Source organism: Hemicordylus capensis, chromosome 3 (assembly GCF_027244095.1).
Source record: "Hemicordylus capensis ecotype Gifberg chromosome 3, rHemCap1.1.pri, whole genome shotgun sequence".
Classification (NCBI taxonomy): Eukaryota; Metazoa; Chordata; class Lepidosauria; order Squamata; family Cordylidae; genus Hemicordylus; species Hemicordylus capensis.
In genome coordinates, this window is record NC_069659.1 from 161,370,484 (window position 1) to 161,395,745 (window position 25,262).

General features: G+C 40.8%; 1 long non-coding RNA gene across 1 annotated transcript; it reads left to right on the forward strand.

The window, feature by feature from the left end:
* Window positions 1-1,441: 1,441 nt before the first annotated feature.
* Window positions 1,442-19,858, forward strand: LOC128352319 (uncharacterized). The gene is made up of 2 exons (XR_008320319.1): window positions 1,442-1,582; window positions 18,828-19,858. It is a non-coding gene; the product is annotated as an uncharacterized LOC128352319 (long non-coding RNA).
* Window positions 19,859-25,262: the final 5,404 nt, after the last annotated feature.

Consider the following 25,262-nt stretch of genomic DNA (forward strand, 5'->3'; position numbering starts at 1 on the left):
ACACTACATCCATTATTCCCAAATGAAGTAGGGACACAATGGGGATTGCACAATGCTTAAAAGGAATGGAACAACCCATCCCTGCAGCAGCATGGACGTGTTGGCACAAATACAGTTGCACAACACAACACCCATTATTTCCAATAGGCATTGCACTGTGTGACTGTTTGTGCAACTTTATAATGGAGCCAAACTACCCTGTATCTTATCTTATCTTATCTGTTGTGCTGTAGTTCCAGGGAACTGGAATTATGAATAGCTGGATTACACATACAACACCTATCCTTCTGGTTTTATAAATGGCCAGCAATAAGCGTGAAGCCCTTCTAATGACTCTCCTTTGAGAAATACCCTGAAGGACAATTATTTTAGCAGCATGAAAGTATCAAGTTCCACTGGCACTGGAAGGAGAAAACACTAAAGTGGAAATGATCAGAGAAGTAAAAGTAAGACAATTTTTGAAAGCTGGCTGTAGAAATATGCATATAGAATATACTTCTTAAAGATGTAGTTTTTTAAAGGCATACCAGCATTCCAGAGATGAAATAAAGCATTAGTAATAGATGCTTTGCAAAACTTAAAACTGTAGATAACTGTGAAGATACTGTACAACTATTTACTCATTCAAATGATCATTTGCTCTTCCAAATGGCAGAATCTATATTTTGTTGCACTTGTGGTAGAGAGGCGCCGTGGAATGTTCAGTTGTTTATGGGCCTAAACCATTTTCAGCCCAGATTCTATGAGGGAAGTGGAAGTTGTTAGTTTGTCTGGAACTAAAACCTCATACAGGGCATGGCTGAGGACCAAGGGAAACATATCTCACACAACCTCATCTGTCTGAAGGAGATAGAGCTGCCTCAGCAAGCAATCCTGGTCCTGTGACTGGACTGGGATTAGGAACAGCTTCAGCTCCAGACTCTTAATTGAAGGCAGCAAATATGAATGGCAACCTCCTCTATTTTGCATGTGTTCTCCTGTAATTTTAACTAGTAAAGAGGCTGAATACTTGGCTGGTTCACATGCCCATTAAAATAAGGGCAGGAGCTGGGTAATTTTGTTTTGCATAATCATGATCAGCGCAAATCCCTCCAGCCCAAGTTTTTCCAAGCAGGGTAACTCAGTTTATCTGCCCTGCTTTTCACTGAGGATGGAGGAGAGCTCTCCTACCTTGATTCTCTGGTCGTGAGAACTTACACAGCTCTTCTATCTAGCCATTGCACAGAGCATGCCCACCCCTGACATGGGAACCATAGAAAACTGTCACTACAGCAGCTGCCATCCATGTACATGCCACTCTGCAAAGCCCACACTATGATCCTGAAAGAGTTAAGCAGGACTGCACCCACCTCCTGCTCCTTTGTGGCCAATCAGAGAGCAGCTGCTGCACTGACATAATGAAGCTTTTCAGTCTGCTTGCACCATAAAGCATTCTGGGAAAGCAGAGGGCCTTCAGAGGACTTTTCATGGCAGTGGGACTTGCAGCTGCCAATTTCACTACTGGACACCATGGCTGCCTTGCTCATCTATTTCCTGGGCTTGTGGAACTGAACAGAGGTTCTGATTATGTGCTTCTAATGGGGTAAGAGCTCTCCTGACCTCCTCCCAAATGGTTGTGTGAACAAGCATATTGTTTACGCAGCAGATATCTGGGAGAAATTTATGCATCAGGATATCCCACTGCAACACTAGTGTCCCCATCTTCTTACACCAAACTGTTAGAAATAATAAAAGTCCTTCCCAAACACTATACATAGAGAAATGAGCATGGAGAAGGGAGGGGCCGGCATTGCTGTGGCAAGATCCTCCCTGGGCTATTCACTGTCATTAGAACATGTGAAGAGAGCCCTCATGTCATTTTGCATGCTCTCTTCACAGGTCCTAATGAACATGTATCAGTCTGTGGGCTGTTCCCACAATGCTACTTCAGCCCCATATGTTCATTTCACCTGACATACCCTCTGAAAAGGACTTATTTTATGCCATGTTGTTACCTTAATTCAGCATTGGGCATTTGATTACTCCCTTCACCCTTCACAGTTTGGCCACAAATGTGCTTAGATTTAACAATGTAAGAGTTTCACCATAATTCTTTAAGCCTCTTTACCAACTTAGTATTATTTACATATAAGTTGTGAATTAACACCAGACTTTCATGATTAATGTTGAGATTCCTTGCTTTATGAGGCTAAATGTGAAATTTTAATTACATGGAGGTTTAGCAGTTAATTCGCTTTTTTCCAATATAGAAATTTAAACCCATTTTAAAAAATATATTAACTTCCCAGTGTAGGTGTTACAGTGAAAATGGTATGTAGGCCTTTTCACTATAGCATCATGGAATTGCTTTAATATTTTCAGGCCCAAATTGAAGCAGTTATATAAAAAGAAAGCATTTTTGCAGAGCATTTGGCAAATCATAAAGAGCTAAAAATGACAATTGTCATGGGCTGTCTAGAAGAATAAGTTTTCAAAGGAGTATACACTATTATACTGAAATTCTAGGGTTTCTTTTAAACTTTTAAAAATAAATATGTAGTTCTACCTGGATATAAACTTCTCTACAACAAATCTTTCCAAATAAAATAATGACACACATAACACAAAATGCAAAGAGGAAAGTGGTTCATGCCACTTGGAAGTGCAATTGCTTGGCTACAGCCCACCTTTAACTTCTGCTGCTTGACCAGGGAAAAGTTAGGATATGAAGAGATTAAGTTAGCAGAGCAGTTCTGTACAGGGTAGTATCTGGCTGACAATAAGGTAGTGCCCGGCATAAGTGGCACTATTATTCCTTGCGCTATTGCTTTACAACATAAACCCTTCAGCTCATTCACATGACCCTAATCAGGTCATGTGACCCTAATCTCCCACCCAGGGTAGGAGAGCTGTGCAAACTCCCAATCCATGGTCATGTGAACTTGGTGAAAACCAAGACCATGTGGGAGGTGGGATCTGGATAGGATGAGCACATCTTACCCACATTCTGTCCCAAGCATTATACTGAGGAAGGTCATTTACATGACCAGATATGCTGGGGAGGGCTGGGGAGAGGGCTGAGGGGAAGGCAGGATTCTACTGACCTCTCTCCACATGATCATCACCTCTTCAAGCCTCCACTGCTTCTACACTGACACAACCAGTGTGGCAGAGGTGGTCGCTCAACATGGGACTAGGAGGAGGAAGTCCTCCTGCATCTCATAGAGGAAGTCCTCCATGATACTTGCTGGGTAGGGATGTGCACAAAACGGTCCACAGGCCATGTTAGAGACCTGCAAACCAATTTGCAAGTGGCCCAGTCCAGTGGTTCGATGCCGGGGGGGTGTCGCTTTAAGGTTGGGGGGGTTGTACTTACCCTCCCGCCGCTTTCCCCCCGCAGTGCTCCATTTTTAAGTGAAATTTTGGGGGCGGCAGCAGTCCTCCCTGCCACCCCTGCCCCCTTGTTGCCCGTGAAAAGTGGAAGTAACTTCTGCACATGCGCATGCCACACAGCATGTGTGGCATGCATCAGCGGCACGTGCATGCGCAGAAGTTACTTTCGCTTTTCGCAGGCAACAAGGGGGCAGGGGTGGCAGGGAGGACCGCTGCCGCCCCCCAATTTTCACTTAAAAATGGAGCGCTGGAGGGGGGAAAGCGGTGGGAGGGGTAAGTACAACCCACCGCCCTTAAAGTGACACACACATTCGGCATCGGACTTCGCCTCCGCGGTCCGTGCACATCCCTATTGCTGGTGACTCTGGGCCAGTCACTTCTCTCTCAGCCTAATCTACTTCACAAGGTTGTTGTGAGGAGAGATTTAAGTATGTAGTACACTGCTCTGGGAACCTTGGAGGAAGAGCGGGATATAAATGTAATAATAATAATAATTTTTAAAAACTCACAATGCTTCACATGGGCAGCAGGAAGTCAGCCTGCTGCAATGCAGCAGGACTCCTCTCCCTGGCCATGCTGCAGTTGGGGCTCTATGACTGCCATTCCCAATGGCCGTTTTCAAAGACACAGCACTGCACATGACCAAAAAGCACAGTAGGATGGAATCTAACTCACCTTTTGCACAGGTAGCATATCTGGGCTACCTGGGGCTGCATCTGCTAGGTCAGGAGACCTCTTGGTTTCCCAGACACAGGCTGCTTGGGTGGGATGGATTTTACCCAATCAGCCTGTGTCGTATGAGTGACCGTAGCGTATACGAAAAGCTGTGTTATCCTGTCCTAAAAGCAAGACAGGAAGATGGGAGAGTGATCTCTCACATGATCACTCTCCCATCCTCCTGCCTTGGTTTTTGAATTCACACACCCATGCATCAAGAATGCACACAGCTTTCCTATCCTGGCTTAGCGCTCCTCCAACCCTGTTTAAGGTCATGTGAATGAGCTGCTTATGTTTAATTAGGACAGTTCAGACAAATGTTGCTATGCATATACCAAATACAGGGTGGGGAAATGCGATTGAACTGATGGCGTTGCTTTTAAAACTATACGCCTGCTGGACCTGGCCCATTGAGCTACACACGACATGTAAAGGAAAGGTCTGACGGGAGTGATCACGCACATAAGAACTACTTTCTAATGTCCCCCTGAAACTGTATGAATAGCCGGCAGGCACAAGCCTCTATGTGTTCTGTACAGGCCTGCTAAGATCTGCCATTGAAAAGGGTAAGAGATTCATTTGTCCAAATGCAACCAACTTCCGGTTTAGGTGCTGCAGTACCTGAGTGAGCTTTATTCATTTGTTGTAATCAAAGCAGCAGCTACTACTATTACTACTTCAACAAATATTTGCCCTGATAAAGCAAAATAAGTGAGAAGAAGACATCATCACTATGGGCCAGGTCAGAGGAGACCACCACATAATGAGGAATGTGAGTGTCCATATCCCACCTTCCAGTGCACTGAAGTCCACAGCTGCATAAACTCCTATTCTATTCTATTCTATTCTATTCTATTCTATTCTATTCTATTCTATTTATTTATTTATTTATTTATTTATTTATTATACCTCCTGACTCCAAAGGCTCTAGTGGTTGACACAAATAAGCACCAATGTAAAACCATTTAAATCATTCAATTACTAAAAAGCCAGGCTAAAATAACTGTGTCTTAAGGGCTCTTTTAAAGGCTGGTAAAGATCTTAAACATCAAATGTTTATAGGAAGCACATTCCACAGCCCAGGAGCAACTATAGAGAAGGCCCACTCCTGTGTCATATCCAGACGACCTGGTGGCATTTGGAGACGAACCGCTCTCAGTGACCTTAATGTGTGCTGTGGATATTGAAAGTATTACAATCAGATGTGAGGGGAAGCTTGGATGAAGTACCCCCTCACACACAACTACGCTGACCAGAACTATGCCCTATGATCTGGAGCCGGGGGCAGTGATACTCCCTATGTGAAATCTCAGATGTTATGGAGGGGAAGAAGAGACAGAGTAATGAGCAATGGAGGTTATGCATCCTCCATAAATCACAGAATTCATTTCAGGGGCTTAGTAAGAAGGCTGTTTTCACTGTGTGTATTTTTTTAACATACGCCTTTGCTCAATGACCCCTTCCAAACATACACCTTCTCGTATAAAAGCATTGCACTGACAGGACAAACTATTCCCTCTGAATTCCTTCAGATTTCTTCAAGTGACAGACCCTCCAATCCCTTTTGGATTATGGCAAGCCTATATTTCATTTTGGAGCAATTGCCATCTCAGTTTGTTGGGGGGGAAACCATGACCTTTGCCACAATTCTGCTGTCACTTGTAATGGAGGTAAAATTAATGAAGGCACTTCTGTGTAGAGTAACAAATGAGAAGTGGCTTCACTTCCAAAGTAACAAGTGCAGCGAGTGAAAGGTCAATAAGGTTTGGATCCTAATCTCAATCTGTATCTTGGGAAATGCTGTAGAATTTGTAAATCAGCTATCTAGACACTACTTGCATGTCAGCAGGACATAAATTGAAACAGGCCACAGATGGATGCCAGAATACATTACGACACTGTTGGTTCTCATCAGTCAATATCTGTTATATTTCACAGTACCTGGAGCTTAATTATTCTGTGTGAAAGGAGATCAAAAATCAGTACATTGCGAGAAAATAAGTATGAGGAGCTCAGTACAGTGGGGATGTGGTTAATCTAAAGTGGAATTAAGCACAGGGGCTACTACAATCCTGAAGGATGTGCTAAATATCACTCAAGTCAGTGGAATGTCCATGAACATAATTGTGTGCAGAACTGCAAGAAAAGAGAGAGAAGCAGGGAGTGATGGCAGTGCTCCAACCTGAACATTTTAGGATTATTTTTATCATTGTATTATGGAGACCTGGGTGGGGGAGCTAGGAGAGATTAGTCTTTCCCAGCTGTGTCCACCTGGGTATTTAGAGCAGCATCAGCATAGGCTGGAGGGCTGGCGGGGGGTGGTTTGCTGTAATTTATAGAAGCTCTATTTTCCTCTCTAGGCTCCCTATCCAAGTGAGTGCCGGTTCAGAGTATTTGTATCTGGCATTGGGCTCTTGGGACAGAATGTGGAATCTGCTAGTGTACTGTCCACCCCACTGCCCAGCTGTCTCTCTGCCTGAGCTCACGGAGGTGGTCTCAGATTAGGTAGTGAGTACAGCCACCTAATGGCACAGCGATAAGTAACCTGCCTAGGGAGCAAGCGTTTGCTGGTTTGATTTCCCTGCTGGTATGTTTCCCAGATGATGGGAGACACCTATATCGGGCAACAGCGATATAGGAAGATGCTGAAAGGCATCATCTAATACTGCGCAGGAAATGCAATGGTAAACCCCTCCTGTATTCTCCCAAAGAAAACCACATGGCTCTGTGGTCGCCAGGAGTTGACACCAACTCGACAGCACAGCTTTACTTTACTACCAGTATGATTGTTCTGAGTGACTTCAACATCCAGGCTGAGGCTGCCTTGTCTAGGGTGGCTCAGGACTCCATGGACACCATGACAACCATGGGGCTGTCCCAACATGTTGTTGGCCCAACATATAAATTGGGCACACTCTGGATCTGTTGGGTTTTTCCCCCCCAGTTTGGCAGGAGGATAATGATTTGAAAGTGGGGGATTTGTCGTCTGTGCCCTTGTCATGGTCAGATCACTTCCTTCTGAGATTTAGAGTTTCAGTGGCTATACCATTCTGCAAGGGTGGAGAGCATATTAAAATGGTCCGCCCCTGGAGACTGATGGACTTGAGTGGAATCCTGAGGGCTCTGGGGGATTTTCTAGTTGGTATGGCTGGTGCAGGTCCAATGCAGATTTCTTCAAAAGGGGTCTAATAACCTCATTAAGACAAGGAGGCATCCTGCCCTCCCTCAGAGAAGCATTTATAATATTTACCAGACCATCTCTGATAATATGATTACCAGATGAGATAAGCCAAGCTGGGCAAGAGATCACGTTGTAAGATGCATGGTCCGAAGCAGTGCGAAGAGCTGAAAATGATCCAATCTAAACCCATAAGAGGAGTTGCTAGACACCTCCACAGTAGACTCTTGATTGCACAGTAGTTACTGTGGAATCAAGTTCGGCCCAGATATGAGAGATCTTATCAGCAAAGTCATTAAAAATATAACAATGAGTGACTGATGGTTCCAAGTTTAAATTCAAAGGAGAGGAGTACATACTAGCTCCCTCACAACTCAAGACAACTCAGCTGGATGTGAATTTGCGGAAGCAATGCCGGTAGAAAAGAACTGCTTCTTTGCTGCCTGCACTGCCAGAGCATAGATCTTCAAATATGCTCTGTATTCGCCCAATCAGATTCATGCTGAGTCCTCCTCTATTTGCGTTCTAGTTGTCTACCTCGCTGCTTCAGCCTCTGAATACCACGGGGCTGTCAACAAAGCAGGTCAGAGGGGATGCTTAGGAGGGATTGTGTCTACTGCTCTAGTGAGTTCATTATTCCATGTTTGCACCAGATCATTGACAGAATCACTAGCAGTGCGAACCCTAAACCCTTCCAGGGCTTCTTGGAATCCTATTGGATCCCATCTAATAGGTCCTTTACCCCTGCAGAGGTGGGTAGGCTGTAAGTCCTACTTTAACCAGATGGTGATCTGTCCATGACAATGGGGAGATGACAGGAGTCCCCACCCACGGAACACCACCCTGATCAGAGCAAAAGACCAAATCAAGTGTGTGACCAGCATCATGTGTCGGTCCAGAGACCAGTTGGGATAGGCCCATAGTCATCATGGCCGCTATGATCTCTTGAGCTACTCTTGACAACCTGGTCCCAAAATGAACATTGAAGTCCCCCACCACCAACAGCCTGGGCCATTCCAATGCTAATTCAGCAACCAGGTCCATCAGCTCAGTTAGGGAATCTGCTGTGCAGTGGGGACTTCCAGCAGAAGTCCCACTCTATCCTTGGTCCCTAGACTTAGGTACAAACATTCAATATAGGCCAAATTTCTGACAGGGATCCTTGTATGGAAGATGGTATTTTTATAGACCACAGCCATCCCATCCCCCCGGCCACATCCTCTCACCTGCTCCACCATGGAGTAACCCTCTGGGAGAAGCTGGGATCAAAGCGGACCACTTGCCTCTTCCAAACATATCTCCATGATATATACCAGGTTGACTCCTTCATCCATAATCAAGTCATAGATGACTTGAGATCTTCCAATCCCCCACTATTAGAGCTCCAATAATACTGTTAACATAGGAGGAATGGGTTGGGGGTGGGGTCGTAAAAATCCCTATTCAACCACAAAACTCAATAGGTGACTCTGGGACAATGTCATCTCTCTGCCTAACATACCTTACAGGGTTGTTGTGAGGATAAACACCACTATGTACACCACTCTGGGTTCCACAGAGGAAAAGCAGGACTTAATGTAAAAATAAATAAATGTATTATATATTTTTAAGAGTTTGTGTGAAATAAAGTCCTACTTTTAATTAATGTTGTTTTAATTGGTTTTAATGCTGGTTTAAAATATTATTTTAAATTTTTAAATTGTTGTAATGTGTGTGTTCCCCACCCCCACCCCCATTTTTGTCTTAACGAATGTTTTATTTTGTTTTTATTTTGTTGTAAACTGCCCAGAGACATAAGTTTTGGGTGTTATAAAATTTTTTTTATAAATAACAATAATAAATACTTCCTGATTACCTCCAGATATCATTTTTTGCATACACAATCCTGCAACTTAAACCTGCTGAATGCACTATTTTTAAAATGGGAATATGCTGGCCGAGAAGTTTAAATATTTTTAATGTATTTTTAAAGCAGAAATGCTGAATATAAAGTTCATATTTTAACTGTTATTGTTTTGAATAGGTTTTTAGCATTTATAATTAAATCAATAATTCAAAAATGAGATCATGGCCAAGAGAAGCAGAAGATCATTCTCAGATTCAAATTTACTATGTATGGTAATTATTCAATAAAATGAATAATGTTTGAAGTTAAAATCCTACAAATGTAAAATGTTATTGCAAGCACATTAATCTTGTGCAAGCACATTAATTTTTTTTAAAGCCCTATGACATATATTTAATTTCTTGAACTTTCCTATCAGTGTAATCTATGCAAAATTACTTTGCCTGGTCAACAACAGGCCACACCTACTAGAACATAAGTAAGTAAATAAATGTGATTTTTTTAAAAATAAGCAATGCAACACTTGTGGTATGTAATAACAAAAATGAATGGAACAATAACATTTTAAAAAAATCTTGCACACTCCTACCATCCTGTCAGTTATCCCACACTGAACTTTCAGCACCTGCACTTAGGAACATAGAAATCTGCCTCATTCGGAATCAGACCAGTGGTCCATCTAGCTCAGTATTGTCTACACAGACTAGCGCAGCTTCTCCAAGGTTGCAGGCAGGAGTCTTTCCCAGCCTTATTTGGAGGTGCTAGGATTGAGTCTGGGACCTTCTCTTCCACTGAGCTTCAGCCCCATCCTTGAAATACTTTGACTTTGGGAGTAGCCATTTCTCATTTTTTAATATTTTAAATTTGTTTGTTTGTTTCATTCACTTTATTTAGTTCATTTATATACCACCCTATACAAAAGGTCCCTGGGTGGTTCACAATATGTTGTATTAGAAGCAGCAACAGGGAGTTGGAGTTTAGAGGAGGAACAGGAAGTAAAGCGATGCAGTGAATATGTAGAAAAATCTGCAGAAGCATTCTGTAAATAAAGAGAAAGGGTTTGCTTGATCTTCAGTTGTTTCTTTGAGTCTGAAGTATGGTGCAAAATGACGGCACTGTATGAAACAAATTTTACCTTTATTCAAGGGCAGCCCTGCCTGAGTTAGGCTGCTTATGTGCAGTGCTGGGATTCGGGGCCAATCCTGGCACTGCCCACCTGCCTAACTTGACTTTTAACCCTGGCCTTTAGCCAGAGTTAAGGGCACAAGCATATTATTAACCCACAGGTGCTGGGTTCCTGTGGGTCAGGCACCTAGAGTCAGACAGAGTTACACACAGAGTCAGGTGCCTAAAGTGCCTGGTTCCTGGAGGATTCCCTCAATACACTGCACTCATCCCACAGTGCATTGTGAGATATCCAGAGGCTGGGACACATTGTCCTGACCTCCAGAGAGCTGCGCTGCTCCAAGCAGTGAGGATTGTGTAGGAGTACAATCTGCACTTCCCACCATTGAAGAAGGGTTGCATGGGTAGAAGGTAAGTTTGGCTCAGCCTCCCCCCCTCCCCCATGTACCCTGTGGTCATGTGCATAGACTTTTTGACTCTCTGTGAAACTTTGATGGCTAGATCCACACAGATAAATATGGAGCCTCGACATATGATGGCACTTACCCAGGTTAGTGGCAGACTAATTCAAGTTATCTGGTTGTGTAGACAGGGGCAAGGTGCCTAAACCCAGGCTAGCTAAAAGTCATCAATCCCAAAAATAAACTTTGGTTTTAACCCAGGTTAGTGTGCAGAAGGGTTTCCTGAACCTTGGTTTGGTGATCATATGTGCACTTCCTGTGCCTTTGCAAGAGTTTGGCAGCCACCTGCCATGTTTATCAGAGAGGGCTGCATCTGTGAGGGCCGTCACTGTGTCACTCTGCACAGCCCCCTCTATGGTCACCAGCTTGTAATGGCATGAAGGGGGCTTGCCCAGCCTTCTGCCCCCATGAGGCCAATCACAGCATGGCTGTGACATGCTAAGATTTTCCCTATCTCCTGGCAGTGCAGGGCACAGTGGGAAGCTTCTCCTGATTCCTGGGCAGACTTCTATGTACTGTACTGGCTGCTGCCATGATCATGTATGCAGGGGTTTGCAGTGACCAATGGAGGCTCCACTCATGTGACCCGCCAGTGGGCCAGCTTGGGCTAGGCTTCTGCCTAGCCCCAAATGATTGTTTGTAGAGGCTCACTGTCTTGTTGAGCTTCCGACTAAGACTTTTTCACGGGCTGAACATAAACATACTAGGCCTGCATAGTGTGAGTCAACAAGCCAGATGTAGGTTGCCTGCCATGTATGACAGCCTACCAAAGAATGGCTAAATCCCTAGAATAATGCTGTAATACATATATGCAAAATAGTATAGTGAATTATGCTGTGAAATGAAAAACACATTGGTAACATAAAGAATCAAATCCCATGAGGTGTTTCATGTACATATATTATATATATGACGTTGATTGTTGGGAAGTGTGTGTGGTGTGTGTTTTAATACAAATGACACAAAGTGAGGATGTTATACAAGATCTTGCCTTGTTCAGGTGGGAACACAGCAGTGTCTTGCACTGCTGGAATTGACTTGCTTCACTTGTAGCTTTTGATGGGTTAATCAATCTTCTCTTTGATGGAAACTCATTCCATGGACTGTACATTTTATCTCCTGGATGCTGAATCTGAAACGATATTGCTTTTCTTAATAACTAAATTTCCAGGTTTGGGCCACAACCCAAAGCGGCTCAGCACATGTATGCAAGGGAACTTTATGTTTCGTTCAGTTATTGTTACTACAGTTTCAGAAACAAAGGGCTATGGATAATATCTTTTAAACAACTGTGTTGTTTGTTTGTTTTTTGTCTCTGAGATCAGATGCAGCAAAAGAAAAGAGAATTTCCCTGCTTTTGTGCAAGGAAAGCAGGACATTCATTGTGTGTGTGTGTGTGTGGTTGTTGTTTGGAGTGCTAAGTCATTTCCTTGGCATCATTGACTTGTATTTGTCATGCACACATGTAGATCAGGGGTTCTCAGGAGTTCTCAGCTTTTGATCCCCAGATGTTGTTGGCAGTGATGTTGTTGGCAGTGGTGTTGTTGGTGGCCAGTGAGAGAAGCATTGGGGCTTGGCGGCGAGAGGCACCTTTAAAAAGGTTATTGTAAACCTCCCAGAGACTAAAGTTTGGGGTGGTATACAAATTTGACAAATAAAATAAAATAAAATAAAATAATAAATAAATAAATAGAAATTAGAATGTGCCTACCAGCAGTACTGCAGCACCTACAAGCTGCCTCAAGCAGTGGAACTCTGCCTGGCATCCCTGCATGGTGGTGCAGCTATGGCACTCGCGTGACCTGGCCTCAGGGCAGGACAGGGCAGGAGGTGTGCACAGCACTCTGGTGAGCAGTTCAGTTCTGCTGGGCAGCCAGGAGGCTTGCCTGCCATTGGAACTGCCCCTGCCTACTGGGGCAGACTGCTGCCTACAGCTCCCCCCTATCAGCTGTTTGATGGGCAGGCAAGGCTTTCAATGGCCTCTCTCCACCCTCCCTGAAGCTCTCCAGTGTGGGCTGGCAGGTTGCCTGCAGGCATTAGTGAAGAAAGGAGGCAGAGTGGCCAGTGCTGGCTGCCCACCTGTGTGTACCCCCTGCCCTGAAGCTGCCACCTACAGGTATGCTGAGCCTGTGCCTGCCTCCTTCTCAGATCCAGCAATGGAAGGTATGGCATTTCCCTTTTGTGGTTATCCCCCCTTGTATATTTACCATGTGGCTTTCAATATATACAATATATACAGCCTCCCATGTGGCTTTCAATATATATATATATTTATTTTATTTTAAAAATCCATAAAAGAGTCCTGAAGTGGCTTGTTTCATGACAGAAAATTACAAAAACTTCTGGAACTGAAGTCCTCCCCCCGGCCATCATTCCACCACCATGTGAAGGAATCTGCCCTTTGCCTTCATAAAAATGGGTAAAGCACCTCCTTTTGCGCTATCCTTTAGATCACCTGGAATGGCTTGGCAAAGGGCTTTGATTTTGAGCAGATATGTAGGGCAGGGTGGGAGGGCTCTGTATAGTTAATTTGAAGCAGATCAGACAATCCGTTGATTTAAAAAAAAATTGATTTTTTTTTTAAAAAAAACCCATTTAATCAGTACTGTATGTGGCTTATTTCATGGCAGAAAATTACAAAAACTTCAGGAACTGAACCCCAGGACCATAATTCCACCCCCATGTGGAGGAATCTGCCATTTCTTTGTCCATTCATTCATTCAATTCATATTCTGCCTCTCCTAAAGTGGCTCAGGTCGGTTTACATTAAAATAAAACCAAATGAGACATTCAAACCAGATTAAAACTCATTACAATTAAAATCTGAACTAGATATCATTAAAAGCCAGGCTAAAATGATGGGTCTTTAAGGCTCTCCTGAAGGCTTCCAGGGAAGACAATCCTCTAATATCCACGGGAGTACATGCCACAACTCAGGGGCTACAACTGAGAAGGCCCAATCTCAGGTCACCATCAGATGAGCTGGCAGCACCCGAAGATGGACCCCTCCTGATGAGTGGTGGGGATCTTGTAGAGAAAGGCACTCTCTCAGGTAACTCAGACCTAAGCCATTCAGAGTTTTTAAGGGAATAACCAGCATTTTGTACTTTACCCAGAAATGTATCAGCAGCCAGTGCAACTGTTTAAGAATAGACATAATGTTGTCTCTCCAGGATACCCCAGAGTCAAATTTGGCTGCTGCACTTTGGACTAACTGAATTTTCTGAATGACGTACAAAGGCAGCTCTACATAGAATGCATTGCACTAGGCCAACCCAGTGTTTCCTCTAACAGAGATGCCCAGATGTTGTTGACTACAATTCCCAGAATCCCCAAGCAAAAGCCATTGCAGCTGGGGGTTCTGGGAGCTGTAGTCAACAACATCTGGGAATCCCTGTTAAAAGGAACACTGTTCCAACCTGGAATTTACTAGCTGGTGTACCACTGTTTTCAGGTCATTCTCCGCATGGAACGGGCAGAGTTGTCGAATCAGTCACAGCTGATAACAAGCGCTCCTGTCCACAGCCTCAGTTGGGGCACCAGGGTGAGACCCGGGTCCAAGAGCATTCCCAAGCTATGAGCCTGTTCTTTCTTTCTCCAATGCTGTGGGCTGAAAAGCAGGAGCTCTTATTCTAGCAGCACAATATAGAGATGGGACCTTAGCTATGAAGACGGTTCACATCACTATTGTGGTATTGTCTCATAAAGCATAAGGTGTCTGCTGTTTAATTTCTGTTCAGTCACAGGGCTACATATGCATATGAATAATTACATATAATATATGTATGTTTATATTTAACTAACAAATATAAAACCTATTGCCTAAATAATGAAAGTACAATTATTTGCATGTTATGTTGAATGCAGGTACAGCAGTACATTTCCTATTTGAATCTTGTATTTCTAGGGGCCTGTGCCCAGGTTCACTTGTAAAATGAATGCAAGTACAATCATTCGTAAATGTGGCTTGTGTATAGATATCTAAAAGTACACATAACATAATGTCTGATATGGCTAATATTGCTCCTGAAAGATCTCTGGACCATACTACTTTGTTCCCTCTTCTTTTTCCTCCATTTCCCAGTGAGATAACAGAGATAATTCCAACACTAAAATCACTTATTGGAAAGTGTCCATTCTGATGTCAAGTTTAATTGTAATTAGTAGCATTAGCAGGCAATTTCAAAAGTGTACTAAACTATTTAAAAGAAGCAAACGAACCCCCCATTATTGGAATGTTTCACATTGATTACACATGGTAACGTACAGCTCATGTCTAAGACTACTTGGTCATTTCTCCTGGGGCTTATTCATCTTCTGTATTAATTCCATTCTAACACTTTTTGACAGCACTGAAATTTCATTTCTATCCCCACCTGCCTCATCTCACACTTATTACAGCACCAGAAACTGCCTTTCCCAATTGTTCTACGCTCCCATTGTGTGCATATTCTGCTGAATTATCTTTTTAAGTTGTCTCTGTTGGATCATGTAAAACCACTTTAAAATGAAAACTTTGCATTATGTGAGACCAATTTCTCTTCCCTTCAGGACATGTTTTGGATTATCAATAAATTATAAAATATTCCTTTAAACTCTGTTGAGTACTAGAAAAATGTCTGTTATGATTGACAGTCTGTGCTTTGAGAGAAGGTCTGTGTATTACACAGACTATGATCTCTCTCTCTCTCTCTCTCTGGCTGAAGTACACAGGGGGGCATTGGCTGGGTTCGCATGTAACATGAAACCAGAGATGGAGGTACCTCCAGATACAAAATCTGTACATCCAAATGCAGGTAACTGTAGTCACAACAGAAAATGGACCTGTGGTTTCCCTCCCCGGACAGTGATTTGAACATTCAGTTTGTAGTGAGGTCCACCATCTAGACCTCTGGTTCTACATTGCCAGCATTACATCCAAACATTGGCACCACTGTCTGGTTGCTTTGCAACCAGAGCTGAGGGATGGAGTTCTTCCCTCGCTCTGGCTGCTATTGGCTGCCTGGGCTGTCCTTCAGTAAATAAGGAAGCCCAGGAAGCCAGTTCCCCCTCCTCTCTGCAGTCAGCAAGACTGCAGATAGGGAGCTCTCCTGAATGTCTGAATTTGGATGGGAGATTGGGTGGGGGAGGGGAACCATGGGTCCATTGGACCCACAGTTCTGCATCACATGCAAATGTGGCCATTGCCTCTTCCCTTGGAGTCAATGAAGGTCATTCCAGCTTTCTGGAGGGTAAGCATGTTTTGTCACTCTATAACATTGCCTGCAACCACAACATTTTATTTTCCCCATAGGAGTGAATGGCAGCAATTCATTTTAATAAGAGGAAGTAAAAGCATTTACCTTTAAAGCATGAATTTAAATATATCCCATTGAAATCAATAGGACTGAAAAGTGCTTAACTTTGGATGGATTGTGCCATTAGATTCTAGTGACCAGTTACCACAAGAACAAATTGAAATCCAGAATGCCTGTGCCTGTGCCTCCAAATTATATCTATATGTATTTCAGAACCAACAAGTTACGATAGCATAACAAAAACCATGGATCTTTTTACCTGTCATGTGTGGTTACTGATGTCTTAATGTTTGATCTCTTTTTGCTGAGTTTAAATTATAATTATAGAATCTTTTACATTATCTGTAATGTAAATGCTGAGTGATGTTTTCATTTAGAGTTGGGGGAAAGAGATTTCATATCCCAGGTGTTTAGACAGGTGATGTCTTATGTGTGACAGGTCAGTCTTCATAAACCCACACACCTGACAATCAAGACAGTGCATGCAGGATATAGATCATTCATTATACCGGGAGGGGGGGGGATGATGAGAATCTGGCACCAACTAAAAAGACAGACACAACAATAGTATGACCTTGAATTTAATAAGAAAATGACTTTACAAGTTTAAACCATTTTAAAGTCCTTTGCAATTATAATGTTTATATTGTAAAGAATACTGAAATGAGGCTTTGGCCACAACATTTACATCTCCAGAAAGGATGCAACATAAATTAAACGTCTCAAGGACAAGGAAATCAAAATGGGTGATTTATCTTCTGCAACAAGGTTTTTTTTTTTTTTGGTTGTTGCTTCCTCCTGTAATGTCCACAATGATTTATTTTTCCTCCCAACTGTCAAATCATCTGGTAGTTTTATAGGAAAGAGTTTGGAATAATCAAGAGGAAAAAATGTATATCATAGTCCTGCATGACCAAGACTTTTCTCACTTCTTTTGACTTTGGTATGCTTCACACTTACACGGCAACTAGGTTTGCTACAACTATGTTTATGATTCCCACAGTAAATATATAAGGTGTGATAGGCAGCTGCATGTAGGTGTGTGCATAAAACTGGCTGGCCCAGTTCAGTTCGAGTCCAAACTGGTTTGGTCCAGTTCAGTTCGGGGGGCTCATGAGGTTTATCTTTAAATTATTTGTTTGTTTGTTTGTTTTTGTACTTTGGTTTTTTCGAGGCCATGGAGGGGGGCTTCATGTCATGGCCATGCAGAGGCCCATTAGGCAAGTGCAGTGGCCTCCTAAATGGCCACCATGAGGGGGGTGAGACCTGGAACGTGCCAGTGATTTGAGGCATAATGGAAGCCTGCGGGGGGAGGGAAACCCTCCAGAGACACCCCTCCGCAGCCTCAGAGAATCCCCTCGAGATGGTAAATTTATAGATAGATAGATAGATAGATAGATAGAGCTCATGAACCCCACTGAATGGCTGGGAGGGTTCGGTCCAATGTTGGGCTGAAGGTGGGGTGGGTTTTGGCTCAACATTGAGCTATCAAACCAAATCGGTTGATATCATATCTGTTCGACATTGAACCTGTTTGCACATCCCAAGTCACATGTTCCTAAACAGTTGGAGGCATGCATTAAATAACCTTGACTGGCTGCAGCTTAAGAACATAAGAACAGCCCTGCTACATCAGACCAAAGGCGTATCTAGTACAGCATCCTATTTCCCACAGTGGCCCACCAGATGCCTCTGGGAAGCCTGTAGATGAGAGATGAAGGTATGCCCTCTCTCCTGCTGTTACTCCCTGCAGCTGGTATTCAGAGGCATCATTGTCCACATCCACTTAGAAATAAGTGTCTGCAATTCATACTCCAAGTGTTTGCCATGCAGAACACTGATGTAGCCATAGTCATCCCAACTGCCATGCATTCAGTGGCTTTCATAATTACTGTATAAGTCTCCCTCTGTATTAATTTTATCCCAGTCCAATATGGGCAATTTGGTGATGTCATTTTCATGGTGGATGCCCATGGATAAAGTCCTATATGTCTACACCCAGATTTCTGCTGGTCACAATAGAAGGGACTTATTTGGTAGGAGATGGGGCCTTAATTGCCAAGGCTGAGAGCTAAGGTAGACTGCACACATACATATACATCACTTCATAATACATCTCCTAGTGTCCCACACTGGGATATAAATATACAAATGGAGAGCCTCAATTAAAATGTCTTTTGAGTTGACATAGAAAGCTTTCATCTGTGGAGTTTAATCTGTGATGGCTGTGTCAACCATGGAAGTAATCAGTTGAGTCACAACCATCAAATGAGGAACTCACTCTGGATCGTTCACATTTTTATTTCAAGCAATGGACATAGCTTTGAAGTCCATTCATATTGCAAGAAAACCATTAAATGCATTGGTCATATGTACCCATGCTTTCAATTATCTATCTATCTATCTATCTATCTATCTATCTATCTATCTATCCTGCTTTCAGCATTTGAGGAGCCCCCTTGGAATTAAGAAGTTCATAATAAGATACATAAGTTGCTTTTGTACTTTACAGGAGCAGATCTGCAAAGGCAAGCTTAATACTCCTGTGGACAAATTCTCTATCACGTGTATTACTCATTAGCCTTGCTTTTACATTTCAATTTAAGATCTCATTGTAATATTGAAAAATAAATAAATAAAAGCAAAATGACTCATTTACAAATATTTATAAGGCTATTAATAGAAATAGTCAAGGCTGATGGTAGTTAAAATGCACAAAGGTTTTCTTTTACTCACAATCTTAAAATTAGCTGCAGGGAATGAATTCATCTAAACTTGTTAACACTGATTACACCTCCTGGCAAATATTTAATTTATTCCTTCTTGTTTAGATTATTGTTCGAGAAAAATGAGGCGAGACTACACACAAAAATCACAAAAAGAGGAGAAAAGGGGCAGATGAAAGAAGAGGATGTCATTTCACCTTTTATCCCCCCTCCATAATTCAACCCCGTCCCCCCCCACACACACACATACACACACGCCAATCTCAGTTTCCTTCATGTTTCAGCTAAGGAGATACACATGTGGCTAGCCACCAGGGAAGATGGTGCACTGAACCTGTTGCTCTCCCTCCAACCAAGCCAATTAGTTAGTTTTAGCCTGTTTAATTTTGCCGGAGCTCTGTTTGAAGCCAAGATTTTTTAGTATTAGAATGTCTAGGAAAGGTGTACAGCGAAAAGGAAAGGGAATTAGAGCTTATTTGGATGAAGCAAAGATAGCTGGAGCGATGCCTCAGTCCAGTAATGAGGAGGAAGATATGGAGGATGTGGAAGAATTACAGGAGTATTGCTCCAAAGCCTCCTCAAATCTTGGATGAGGTCTGGAGGCTGATTTAATTGAAGGTTTGATAAAACAGCTCAAAAAGGAATTGAAAACAGAATGGGACAAACCCATTGCAATGATAAGGTATGACTTGGCAGGTATGTCTGAACAAATTAGCAATCAATTAAAGGAATTGTTTCAACAAATTTCAGACATTGCTCAGACTGCTGGTAAGGCTCATGATATGGCTATGCAAAATGCATCAGATATAAGTAAAGTCTTTAAAGATATTTCTGAAATCAAGACGGACTCGGCTGATGTTCAAGATCACAATACAAGAAATAATATAAGGATAAAAGGAATGAGAGAGAGTATGGGGAAAGCTGATTTAATTGGATATCGCATTCCTAAGTTGAATCTTCTATTGCTGGACCTAAAGATTACGGATAAAGACACTGAACGAGCTCATCGAGTGTTTTCTCCTAGGTCATTGCAGCAACCAAGAGACATTATTGTGAGATTTATTAGTGCTGGCATAAGAGATAGAATTATGAATAAAGTGTGTGAGGTGGAAGAGATTAATTGGGTTGGAAGCAAAGTTAAAACAATTTAAGATATTAGCATGGCTACACTTGAGAAGAGGAGAGACTTTAAACCACTCACAGAACAATTATTACAGAAGGGAATTTGGTATAAATGGGGGTTCCCTTTTAAGTTAATTGTCTTCAAGTCACAAGGAAGAGAGACTGTTTCAATGCTGAATCATATGAAGAAGGCCTTGGCTGAACCTAGAGACACATCTGGAGGCAATTAGAGAAGACGATCTTGGAAGCTTGGAAGAGACTGTATAATTGTTAGGAGAAAATGTGATAAGGGAGTTTTTTGTAGTTTGTGAAGTAAAGGTTTTTGCAATGAGCATCATGTGTACAATTAGATAACAGTAATAGTGGTATTATTTAAAGGAGATTTTCTTAGGATAATGAATAGAGATTGGCTAAGTGGTTTGGGATAGAGTATTAATGCATGAGACCCGTGGGGGTGGGGCTATGGTTTAGTATGCTGCCTCTCCTTTGAACTTGGAAGAGGATTTCCTTTGGTTTAGGATCCTCTGTGAGAGTTCGCTATGGTCCAAGTAACTTGGGGAGGGGTGGGAGGGAATAAGGTCAGGGGTTTAGTGGGGGGCAACAGAGGGAGGGGGTATAAAATATGTGAATGAATAGTTAAAAAAAATAACTAAGTATAAAAGTAACTCAAGAGACACTTGGCTGTTTGGTGGAACTGTTGGTTTTGGTAGTTGCTCTCATTTATTTTTCAGATCTTAGAGATTTGAATGGGTGATCAATGTACTGTGGTCTCATTGAATGTTAGAGGTCTAGGTGATCCTATTAAGAAAGCTAGAATTAGTAATTATATAAAATCCTTTAATCTCTCTGTAGTTATGTTGCAAGAAACTTATAAGACAGATATTATTAAAGATAAGTATTTTGGTCAGCATTTTTTTTGCAATAGGGACTAGCAAGTCAAGAGGGGTGGCTATTTTATTTAAAGCTACCTTACAGTTTAAGGTTAAAAAGATTCAAAAGGACAGTGATGGGAGGTTTATATTTATTAAGGGGGAAATAGATAGTAAAAAGATAATGTTCATTTCTATGTATGCCCCTAACCAGGGCCAGATTGAATTTTTACAGAAAACTATGAAACAATTAAGTAGATTTGGTGGGGGAAATAGAATTTTGGAAGGAGATTTAAATGTCGATGCAATGGTGCTAACTGGGGGAACCAAAATGAGTTCTATTAAGAATAAAAAACAATCTTTACTTTTTAAGAATCTCTGAAACTAATGCAATTGAATGATATTGTAGATACCTTGGGAGTTATGAATCCCTCAGTAAGTGGATTTACTTTTTTCAGGTAAACAGCCCAGGATAGATTATATATGGGCTTCTAAAAGCTTTTTAAATTCATTTCAGTGGGAAGAAATCGCACCTATAGATCATGCCACAGATCATGCCACAGTGATTTATGAATTTAAATTGGAGGAGAATGTTCCATTTACTTACTTTTGGTGGTTTAATCCCATATTATTCAATAATTCATCTGCAAAAGAACAATTAGCTCAAAAGTTAAAAATTTTGTGTGTGAAAATGATATAGAGCAAACATCATTAACTATAAGATGGGATGCTATGAAGGCTGTTATAAGGGGGGAATGCATATCTCAGATGAATAAGATTAAAAAGGGAACTCTGAAAAAATCAGCATATTACATTCAGAGATAAAGAATCTATTGTTAATGTACAATAGAACAGGATCCATAAATATTTATAAGCAATTGGAAAAGAAAAGAAAAGAGCTTGAAGTTATAGAGAAAAAATTCCGCTCAACATTTATATGTTAAACAAAGATATTATAAATTTGATAATAAAAATTCAAGACTATTGGTGTTTAAATTAAAGAAAGCTAAGGGAAAGAATTGTTAGAGCAATAAAATATAATAAAGGTCAGATCGTTACTAGCACTAAAGATATTAGTAAATAATTTACTTTTTAAAAACAATTATATTCATCTGCTAATTTGATATTGGATGAAATAAGTAAATACTTAAGTAGATTGAATTTTCCAGAAAGTTCTTCACTAGGTGTTCATTATTTGAATTCACCATTTTTGGAGTTAGAAATTATTGAGGTTTATAAAACTATTAGGAATGGAAAAGCCCCAGGCCCAGATGAATGTTTAAAGCAATTATTATTCCTGAATTTCTATTGATATGTAATGAGTTACATCAGGGCAGTTCTCTTCCAGGATCTCAGATTGAGTCTAAAATAACCATGATTCCTAAGGCTGGTAAAGATTTACAAGAGGTAACATCATATAGACCTATTTCATTATTTAATGTAAACTTTATACCAATTATGGGCAAATTGTCTTAAGTCAAAGATAAATAAAATAATGCATTTGGTTCTTGATTTTATGTATGTGACAATATTTTAGTTTCTGTTTTTGCTTTTTCTCTACTGAGTATATTCTGCTTGATCTAAGATCGTAAATAAACAACTAACTATAACTAACTGCATTTGGACCAGTCTGGCTTTATTACAAGAAGGAAAATATCTAGTTCTACTAGGAAATTGTTCAATATTATATATTTGTATAAAACTAACACACTTTCGTTATCAATATGTTAATTAGATATATGTAAAGCTTTTGACTGTTTGGAGGGATCTATTTTAAAAATAATTATTACAGAAAATTAAATTTGGTCCTCAGTTTTCTATGATCGATCAGATTTATAGTTTAACAAAAACTTGGATAAGAATTAATAATTATGATTCAGAATTAATTACACTTTCTAAAGGCACTAAACAGGGCCTTTGTTGTTTAATTTGGCTGTGGAGGTATTGGCTATTGCATTGTGTACCAACAATCACATTCATGGGGGAAAAGTAGGGGATAAGAATTATTTATTAAAATTGTTTACGAATGATATGATCTTAACTCTTTCAAATTCTGGATGTTCAGCTAAATATATTAAGGAGGATCTACAAGATTTTGTGGAGGTATTGGGATTAACAGTTAATTTTCAAAATTCTCAATTGATGTTTTTTCATACTCCCCCTAAAGTTCAGAAAGAAGTATCTAATATTTTGGGAATGCTGGTGGTCTATCATTCTTTTAGATACTTAGGTATTAATGTTACTAAACATTTGAATAAATTATTTAATAATAATATTATCCCAGTCTGGAAAAAATTAAGTAAAGAGATGAAATGTTGGGGGAAAACATATTAATATATTTGGACGGATTGCAGCTGTAAAAATGATGGTTCTTTCAAGATTTAATGTTTTGTTTCAATCTCTCCCGGTGGAAATTCCTGATAGAATATTATCATTATGCCAGAGGAAAATTGACATTTTTTGTTTTAGCTCGAAGAAACTGTGGATTAATAGGAAGATTGTATATAAACCAGAGAAGCAGGGAGGATGGGAAATTCCAAATTTAAGATTATATTATCAAGCTGCACACCTTGGACATATGATTTCATTTATATTAGAAGACTCAACTAAACAGTGGATCCAAACAGAGAATGTGCAAGAGACAGATGGTTCTTTAAGTCAAGTTCTTTTTTATTCATTTTTTTAAAGCCACAATTACCCATTTATTTGCTAAAGCTATGTTCCAGATATGGAAGAAAAGATATAAGGAGTTGAAAGGGACTATCTCCACGTTAATACCTTTAAAGATGTATTTTGACCCTGGTAATTAATATGATTTTGTTCAGCTGGACCTATTGAGAAAATATGGGTTATATAGATTCAAAGATTTTTTTAAATGGGGAGGAGTTATTTAATAGGGAACAAATTGAGCATCAGATTGGTTACATAGGAAGCTGCCATATACTGAGTCAGACCACTGGTCTATCTAGCTCCTTATTGTCTTCACAGACTGGCAGTGGCTTCTCCAAGGTTGCAGGCATGACCCTCTCACAGCTCTATCTTGGAGAAGCCAGGGAGGGAACTTTGAAACCTTCTGCTCTTCCCAGAGCAGCTCCATCCCCTGAGGGGAATATCTTTCAGTGCTCACACTTCTAGTCTCCCTTTCATATGCAACCAGGGCAGACCCTGCTTAGCTAAGGGGACAAGTCATGCTTGCTACCACAAGACCAGCTCTCCTCTCCCTATCAGTTATCAGTTACCATGGTTATTGAGGTTTCAAATTAAATATACTTTGAGTAATGAAGAGAAAGTAAATTCAGTAACTTGATCACTTACATTATTGAAAAATTAATTCTGTTTTATCAGAATCAGCCAGAAGAGATAGTTTCCAAAATTTATATATTACTTTTACAAATGGAAATAGGGGGAACCCCACCCTGCCACAAAAGGTTTGATGGATATTTGGGGAATGGATTTGGGAAGTTTTATACAAGAGAGTAAACAACAATCATTATGGAAGTCTGGGGGATTCTGGTCAGCTTCCATACAAGAGCTAAAATGGAAGATTTTACATCGGTGGCATTTAACTCCACTAAAATTAGCATATATTTCTCATAATTATTCTGCTCAGTATTGGAAGGGTTGTAAGCAAAAGGGAACATTTTATCACATGTGGTGGTCTTGTGGATAGGTGGTATGTTTTTGGCAAAAAATATTTGGAGAAATAAGAATTATAATGAGACAAAATGTGGAGTGTTCTCCAGAATTAGAGATATTACATATATTTGTAGGAAATAATGCCAAGTTAAAAAATAAGAAAATAAATTTTCTTGATTTTGGTGGCGAAAGCAATAATTGTCGAACAACGGAAATATTTGGATCAGTTAACAATTGAAAAGTGGTAAAATAAGGTGCGGTGAATTGCGTTGTTAGAAAAGATTACTGATAAGATTAGTTTAATGCAGGCTGTGAGAGTAGAATCACAGTTCCACTGTATTTGGGCAGATTATATTTATCATATTAACAGTACTAGATCTGATTCTGGATGTTCTTGTGATATATAGATAGATAGATAGATAGATAGTTAAATATATTGTGTTACTATACGATATCATTCTATGTTACTATGTGAATACTGTTGTAATAATTTTAATAAAACCTAAGGAGATACACATTTGAAAGCAGATTCTCATTTTCTAGATTGGGAATTATGTGCATAGATTACTAAATGCACATTGAAAAGAGCATTCCATTTAAAGCAATGTAATGAAAGAAAGCATCTACTCAGCACTTTGTTCACCACCTGGGAAGGAATAGGCTAGTGGCCACGCCTAAAGATCCCAGCCAGTGAGTGTTTTATTCACCACTGGGTACAGGAGCAGGACAAGGGATGCCCTGCAGGAAGGGGAGGGCCACCATGGTACCTCCAAAATCCAGCAGCCAAGGGACATTTGTTCCCCCTCCAACATTGCCCAATGATGTCAACACCACTGCTTTGGTCCTAACTAAGGAATAGTTAGGACCTGCTGAAGCCTCAGAAGCCTGCTGGAGAAGAGGAGAAGAGGATACC